Source organism: Gossypium arboreum, chromosome 1 (genome assembly GCF_025698485.1).
Source record: "Gossypium arboreum isolate Shixiya-1 chromosome 1, ASM2569848v2, whole genome shotgun sequence".
Taxonomy (NCBI): Eukaryota; Viridiplantae; Streptophyta; class Magnoliopsida; order Malvales; family Malvaceae; genus Gossypium; species Gossypium arboreum.
This window is the reverse complement of record NC_069070.1, coordinates 101,084,365-101,093,744: the sequence shown is the minus strand read 5'-3', so window position 1 is coordinate 101,093,744 and position 9,380 is coordinate 101,084,365.

Genomic DNA, 9,380 nt, shown 5'->3' with positions numbered 1-9,380 from the left:
AAACTCGCAAAGGGCTTCTTGAGATTTAAAAACAAAAAAAAAACGGAGAGGCCAAGGTGAAAACCCGCAAAGGGCACCTTGTGACCAAAGGGGTTTTGAGTTGAAAACCTTAAAGGGCAACTCAAATTTTGAAGAGTGCACAATGATCTTGCTACAAAGAGCGAAGAATACTGCAAACTGGGGCATCAACAGAGTACTTGGGATCTTTTAAACATATGTTGAACTCAAGAAAGACTTCATGGAGCTGGTGTATAGGCACTCAAGCAGCGATATCTAGAGAATCTAACTTCTATCTTGTTGGCTATCTTTAGATTCTATTTCTTCTAAAAGATAGGCTAGCAGATTGATACCCTTTTGTATCTTTTTGATAATTCATTCAAATCCAATTATTCTTAAAAGTTTATTCATCTTCTATTATTCTTTAAGTATGTTGCATTGAAATAATAATAGATGAATTAAATATGTTCACAAATGAGGTTTTGCGCATTACTCTGGAATTTCTAGATAATACAAGAAACTAAACCAGGACAATTGTTCGAGAAATTCGCGTAAGTAAGGGATGAAAGAACTTATGGAATTCCTTTCTTCCAGTCCAAAAGGAAAATAGACAAAACCAATAATTCAGTTCTTACAGATATCCTCAGTGGATCGTAGCATTAGAGGACGGCTTACAGGCTAAGCATGAATGAAACATTGAGAAAAGAAAAGACAAATGAAGGAATGAATGATGACGTCTAGGATAGGGGTCATATTCACAACATTTTGCATCATAACATGTTTAATTAGGAACATTCGACTCACTTCAAGCATAGCATCCTAAATTATCAGGCATAATCATTCTACAGGTTATCGGAGACAGCGCGCTTTAAACCCCAAAACAGTAGGGTAATAAGCCGCAGCATAGCAGATCTCACCTTCAGATGTTGACGCTGAAGCAGATCCAAGATGACAGACTTATCTCTCTGTATTCGGCGGGGGGCAGATCGAATATATAGCTGATTTGACTTTCACGTGTTTACGATGAAGCAAATCTAAGATGATTTGTCACCTCTGTATTGTTATAGAACAAATCGAAGTCTGACATTTCCCCTGTGATGGAAGGCGGACACACAGCAGATCTCACCTTCGATGTTTACGCCAAGCAGATCCAAGATGAGATCTTATCTCTCAGATCGGCAGGAGCAGATCGAAGATATAGCTGATTTGGCTTTCACGTGTTTACGATGAAGCAAATCTAAGATGATTTGTAGCCTCTGTATTGTCAGAGAACAAATCAAAGTCTGGCATTTCCACTTTGATGGAAGGCAGACGCATAGCAGATCTCACCTTCAGATGTTTACGCTGAAGCAGATCCAAGATGATAGATCTTATCTCTCTGTATTTGGTGGGGAGCAGATCGAAGATATAGCTGATTTGACTTTCACGTGTTACGATGAAGCAAATCTAAGATGATTTGTCATCTCTGTATTTTCAGTGAACAAATTGAAGTCTGGCATCTCTACTTCAATAGAGAGCAGATACATAGCAGATCTGACCTTCAGACGATTAGATTGAAACAAGATCCAAGATGATTTGGCATCCTTGTGCTTACAAGGAGCAAATCAAAGACATAGCTAATTTAGTTTTCACGTGCTTATGATGAAGCAAATCTAAGATGATTTGTCATCTCTATATTGTCAGAGAACAAATCGAAGAAGAAGATTTGGCATCTCTATGTTTGGCGAAGAACAGATCAAAGATATCAACATGACAATCCCGAGTTTGCAAGAAAAAGATTGAAGACCATAATAGGATCGGTCAAATTTGGTCTTTCTAAATCTTTACTCGATTCCTGTTACACGCAATGAGCAAAGAGGAGCAGCTGTAAGAGCCCAAATTTTGACTAGGCTGAAAACTAAATAAATAAATAAACAATTGTTTATTTAACAGTCCAAGTTCATGTTACAAAACCCAAACGGTGGGCCCAAACGAAATATTTCAGACCCATTGACCCGGTTACTACCCAGCAGACCTAAAACTACCCAGCAGACCCATTTACACTCCAAACCCAAATCAGAAATGGCCCAAAAGCCCAAGTAACTTTAAGGAAACAGGAAACCCTAGGGTTTCTTGAGGACTACAGTGCCGCAGTAGCTTCTGGAAGCCTTAGGGAGTGTCTGTTGAATTCCCCAAAATTGAGGCCATTAATGAGTCTTCTCAGCACAGCCTGGACGACTCCTCAGCTACCAATCAGCGCCTTACCGACACTACCGCCAGACATTACCGGATTTTTTGCGAGCACCTGCAAAGAAAGGAAAGAAACACAGCAGATACGAAAAACAAAAAAAGGAAACTAAAGAGATCTAGCAGATCACAATCAAGGATATGATACAGCAGACAAAAAATGGAAAGAAATCTTTGATTTCTTTCCAGTTTATGTAATCACAGTAGTGGCTATAAAAGCCCGAAATCAAACCATTGTAAAGGACCGAATTTTGATGAAATAAAAAACCTACTTACAAATAACCATTCAGAGGTGTTACAAGCAGTCTTAAGGTGATACATATACTCTATATTCTACTGTTATTTTACCATCGTTTGCAAATCGATTATTGAGATATTAAAAAAGAAAGAGGTTACCTGTGACTTACCATGGAAAGCGAAGGCTTTTAACCTTTTTGAACCTCCGTGTACGACGGCGCATGAGCGCGTGCAGGACCACTGGTCGGAGCGTGGCCTATAGAGGCCAGACCCCGGGGTTCCCTTCCTCCCTCTCTCTTTCAGAGATTTTCACTGAGTTTTTTTTTTTTAAATAGGCTTCTAAATTATTTTTTTAAGTGAAATTTAGCTTATATAGCCCAAGAGAAACGATGCCGTTTTAGCTTAGTTTGATAAGCTTAAAACGACGACGTTTTAAGACCCTAGGATCCGCGCGTTGACCCGATTACCCGGGGAGGATCCGCGCATTTTCAAAGATTGGGTTAATTACCCAATTGGTCCTTCCATTTTTTTGCGTTTATAATTATGTTTCATTCTATTTCTAATTTAGCCCTAATGAATTAATTTTATTTCAATTTAGTCCCAACAGAAAGCATTCTAAGGCTTATAACAAAACGCATTGCTTTTGGGAATAGAACAATTGCCCAATGAGTCCCTTTTATTTTACGCTGCGTTTTAAATTGGGCCTTAATTCGCTTTTATTTCTTTTAAATTAGTCCGTAATTTTGTTGAACTTTAAATTTAGCCCTATATTCATTTATTATTATTATATATATATTTTTATATGTAGATATTGTTTTATTTTTTTAAAAAAAACCTTACTTTTATATTATACACTATAAGATTATTTTATCATATATATATTATTATTATTTATCGTATATTATTTTTCACAAATTATTATTATTATTTTCCATCATTGTTTTATATATTATTATTATATTTTACTTGTATTATATATTTATTAATTATTTATATATATTATCCTTACATATATACTTTCGTTATTTTATATCATATCTATAATAATTCTTATTTCCTATATATTCAAATTATATTTTATTATATAACATTTATTATATTTTATTTTTATTCCATATTACTTATTATTTTTATATATGTTATGTATATCATATATTATCTACTATATTATTTATTATTCATTATATTATTTAAAATTTCAAAGTTTGTAAATTGAATTATATTTTTAACTCATATTATACATATGTTAAATTATTAATTATTTATTTATTATGTATTATTTTAAAATGATATTTTATGTTATTTGTTATTTTATAAACTCGTTCACATACTTTTTATTTTATATTTTTAAAACAATATATTTTATATATAATTATTATTCTTTTATAAATATTTTGTTATTATGTTTTATATAGGGTATAGCAAATAATATTTTAAGATTATTATTAAATATTATGTCTTTATTTATATGTATATTTTGTTAATAATAACTCATTCCATTTTTTCATATATATATTGCATATATCGTGTGTTACATATTATTTTATATTTATTATTTAATATTACATTTCATGAACATGTACATTGATATTGTATTATTCTTTTTGTATGTCATGCATTATTTTATTACTTTTTGTATATCATGTATTATTTAATTATTACTTTGTATGTTTGTACATTTCGTTTATTCATTTCGTAATACATGCTATATATATATCTTTGTATGCATATTGTTAATATTTGCTATGTATATATTATTTTTATATGAATGTATCTAATGCCCGATCTTTATATTACTACCATCATTTTGTTTAAATGCACATATTATTTACCTACTACCATAATATGTTACTATGTATAATTTATAATACGATACAATTCCCCACGCATCATTTTTTAAAAAAAAGCCCAAGTTTTCAAAAATATAAAGGCAATGCTTGGTGTTTGGAAATTTCGAGAAAGTAGTGCCCTAACTTATTGGGTTGCGACTTTTCTCGTTAAGTCCGAATAATCAAGTACCCTTCTTAGTTTTCAAAGGTTTTCAAAATGTGAGCAACTGTCTTGGAATTGCAAAGCAATATGTCCTAACTTATTGGATGTAGCGTTTTGTTATTACGAGATAGGGATTTCTAAAAAGCTAACTTAGTGTCAATACTTTGATACGAGTGAACTCTAATTTTTTTTAAAAAAATAAAATAAAGAGGACTACATCTTAAAATTTTTGAATTTTCGACATTAAAGACACTTGATAATCAATTAGGTATCAATTTTTGGGCGCTACGAAGGTGTTAACCCTTCCTCGAACGGGTTTCGAACGTAACCGACTCCCGAACCTGTTCTTTTATTTCTTAGACCAAAACAAATGTTTTAAAACAAAACATTTTATAAGGTGATCCAATCACACCTAAAAAGATTGGTGGCGACTCCCGTTTTCGTTTTTCTTAAAGTCGATTCCCATTTTCCAAAACTCGATTTAAAAATGGTTTCGACAATTAGCAATAATGTTATCTGTGCCTTTTACATATAAAACTTCAAAATTTAAACTACATAATTCATTATACCATCTAATTCTTCTAGGTAAGGTTTCTAAATTATTATTAGTAAGAAATTGTTTAACGCTCGATTGTCGGTTTTATTATAAAATTTTCAGATGCTAGATATATGAGAAAGGTTTTTATTGCTTTTTTAATAGCTAATAATTCTTTTTCATATATAGCATAATTAATTTCATTTGGTTTAAATTTTCCGGAACTATATCCACATATTAGTTCTTCATTTTTTGCTGTTTTAGCCTTTAAAATTCATCCCCAATAATTTTGTGATGCATCTTTCTAAAATTAATCTATCACCTTGTTTTGGTAAATAAACTTTTGGGTTATAATTTATTTCTGATTTTATATTTTTAATAATTTTTAGTCTCTTTTAGACCAATTAAAAATTTTATCCTTTTCAATTTTTCATATAAGTCACCTATTTTTTGAGATAAGTTAGGAAAGAAGTTTCTTCAATAATTAACTATTCCTAAAAATTATTGAAGTTGTTTTTGATCTTTAATTTGTTTAGAAAATTCTTTTATTTTTACTATAATATGATCTTGTAGTTTAAGACCATCAGCAGATAAATTTAATCCTAAGAATTCTATTTCGATTTTTCTAATTCTATTTTCTTAAGACTCGAATAATTCCATGTTTTATGAATTCTTGAGAGATAATATTTAAATATTTTCTATGTTTTTCTAGTGTTTCTGAAAATATTAAAATATCATCTATATAAATTACACAAAATTTTTTATATTTATTAAATATAGAATCCATCCATCTTTGGAAGATTTGAGGTGCATTACATAACCCAAATGGCATTACTCTCCATTGATAATGACCATTAGGTGTACTAAAGACTGTTAGTGGTTTAAAATCATCAGTTAGCATTATTTGCCAAAATCCTGGTTTACAATCAAATTTACTAAAATATTTTGCTTGTTTAGCTTGATTAATCAAAACATCTTTTCTTGGTATAAAATATTCATCAAAAATAGTATTTTGGTTTAGTCTTTTATAATTAATTACCATCCTAGCTTTTCCCCTTTTCATTTTTGCATGATTTCTTACCATAAAAGCTGGACTTGAGTGTGGACTATTAGTTTTTTCTATTAATCCTTTTTCTAATAATTCCTTGATTTGTATATCAAATTCATCTATATCTTGTTTAGTATAGATCATGGGTTTAATTCTAATAATTTTATTAGGATTTTGTAACACCCTGAATTTGGGCCTAGAAGTTTTGGGCCTTGAGCATGGAAGCGGTTGAAGGCAGCTTATAATATTTTGTTGTGCATGTAAATTTCGTTAATGAAGGCTTGTTTTAGTGGTTAAGTGTGCTGAGAAGTGTTGGAGAAGTCCTGGTTTCAAACCTAGACTCTAGCAAAAATTTTGGTTTAAGGTGAATCAAACCCTGGGTGTAGTAGGTAGGCCTTAAGAATATTGTTGGAGAAATTGTGCCACAAAAAGCCTTGTGGTCTAGTGGCAAAGTAGCACCACATAAGAGGCAGGAAGGTGGCGTCATAGAGTTGGCAATGAGGTCCAGGGTTCGAAACTCATGACAATCAAAGAGCATTTATTTTGCTAACAGGGGGCGGCAAGAGTTGGTGTTGAATTTAAGCTTTGATGATGGAGGATCCCACATCGGAAGCTAACATAAGAGTGGATCTGAAGCTAGCTTTAAATAAAGAGAACCATGAGGAGAGTAAAGGTACCTTTCTTGGTTGATCTCTTTCGCTTTATGGCGTGCTCTTTTGGGTTGGGCATCGGCTAAGAGTGCTCGAAGCACGGATTAACTCCAGTCTCTTATCAAGTGTGTATTTCTCACTACTCTAGCTGTAGGATGGCTACTTCAGGCCGCGATGGGTCGAAAGGGGCCATGTGGGCCCAATAGGCCTATGGGCCCAATTGGATAAGTTGTTTGATTGTGTAGTAAATATTGGACTAGGCTAGGTGAATCTCATATCTATGGCTAGATTTGGGCTAAAAGGGCCACACACGAGTGTGGGCCCATTTAATGAAAAGGGCTTTAGGCCCATTCGTATTGTTATCCCTGTTTAGAATACTTTAGTTTACCAAATTACTGAAATACCCCCAGTTGTAAAATTACTAAAGTACCCCCGGTATATAAAATTACCCAAATATCCTCGATTTGTAAAATTACCGAAATACCCTCGGTTTGCAAAATTCTTGAAATACCTCGATTTGTAAAATTCTTGAAATACCTCGACTTGTAAAATTATCAAAGTACCCCGATTTACTGTAATTACTGCTTTTACCCTCGGTTTACAAAATTATTGAAATACCCCTGTAGGGTAGAATTATCGAAATACCCTTGTAGGGTAAAAATACCGAAATACCCTTGTAAGGTAGAAATACCGAAATACCCCTGTAGGGTAAAATTACTGAAATACCCCTGTAGGGTAGAATTACCGAAATACCCTTGTAAGGTAGAAATACTGGAATACCCTTATAGGGTAGAAATACCGAAATACCCCTATAGGGTAGAATTACTGAAATACCCCTGTAGGGTAGAATTACCGAAATACCCTTGTAGGGTAGAATTACCGAAATACCCCTATAAGGTAGAAATATCGAAATACCCTTGAAGGGTAGAAATACCAAAATACCCCTGTAGGGTAGAATTACATAATACCCCTGTAGGGTAGAATTACCGAAATACCCCTATGGGTAGAATTACTGAAATACCTTTGTAAGGTAGAAATACCGAAATACCCTTGTAGGGTAGAAATACCGAAATACCCTTGTAAGGTAGAATTACTGAAATACCCTTGTAGGGTAGAATTACCAAAATACCCTTGTAGGGTAGAAATATCGAAATACCCTTGTAGGGTAGAAATCTCGAAATACCCCTGTAGGGTAGAATTATTGAAATACTCCGTAGGATAGAATTACGAAAAACCCTTGTAGGGTAGAAATAGAAATACCCTCGTAGGGTAGAATTACCGAGATACCCTTGTGGGGTAAAATTACCATTTTGTCCTTAGGGTGTTAGATGACTATTTTGCCCTTGTGGGCAAGTAACTGACTTGGATTGTGTGGTTGACGGATTTGATTGTGAATATATGTTGGTGATATGATTGACTTGACTGTGATTGTTTGATTCAAATATGGGCATGACATTCTGCATACATGACATGTTGCATGGGTTGGGATTTTGCACGGAGGAAGATCTGATCTGTTAGGATCGCATGGTTGCTTGACAACTGTGGATTCACCGAAGGCTTAAGAGCCGTATATTCGTACTGATTTGATAAGTTCGCACGGGTCGCCCGAGACGACTGTGGACCGATCGATGGCTGAGTGCCGATCATATTTACCCGAGGCTGTATGCCGATTATATTACCGTCGCTGATGGCTATGTGCCTAACATGATACAGCTACCGATGGCTTAAAGCCTTCCGATTATGACTTTGCGCCAACCTACATATGGTTCTGTGCCAACCTGATTATGGCTGTGTGCCAAACGTATGTCTAAAGCTATGTGCCAACATATGATTATTGACGACTCTATGTCGATCACATTTACTTAGGGCTGTGTGCCAGTTATGTTACTCTAGTTGAGGGCTATGTGCCTAACATAATGTAGTTGTCGATGGCTTTGTGCCACGTATTCTGTTAAGTAGCTTTTCCACATTATCTGTTCTGGTGGCTTTGCCACAATATCTGTATCTGGTGACTCTGTCACAATATCTGTTCTGGCAGCCATGCTGCAAATTCTGTGGTGTGTAGTGGATGGGTGGGTCGAGTTGTCTCCCCACATGGTGTAAAGTTGGTACGAGGATGTATACGGATGGATTGGGTTGGGTTTGCATTCATATTTTGATTCTGATTTACATTCGACATCGATTTCGATTACATTACCTAATTTCGATTATGGTTCGATTTCGATTACATTACGACATCGATTCGATTACATTACCTAATTCGATTACGATTCGATTTTGATTCTCGTCACCGATTTCGATTCGATTCGATTCTCATTTTGATTCTAATTCTGATAATGTTTCTTATTCTGTAATAGGCTAAGGCCTATCTGGTACTGTCTGTTAAAATGGGCTAAGGCCCAATTAATACTAAAACTGTAAGTAGGGCTGGGGCCAAACTTTTAATTCTTTTATATGACTGACTGTTCCTTTTATATAGTAGGGGATTTCACACTGATTTTTTGTAAACTCACCCCGTTTATTAACCTTTCAGGTAATTTCCAACCTTAGACGGATCGGAGCTGCGAGGGGCTTGGAGAAAGCCACACACTGTTTATGTTATAGTTTTGATTATTACTTTTAAATGTTTTTATGTGGGTTGTAGTAAAGTCGTTGTAATTTTCTGGATTTCAAATTTGGAATTTTATTTATTGTT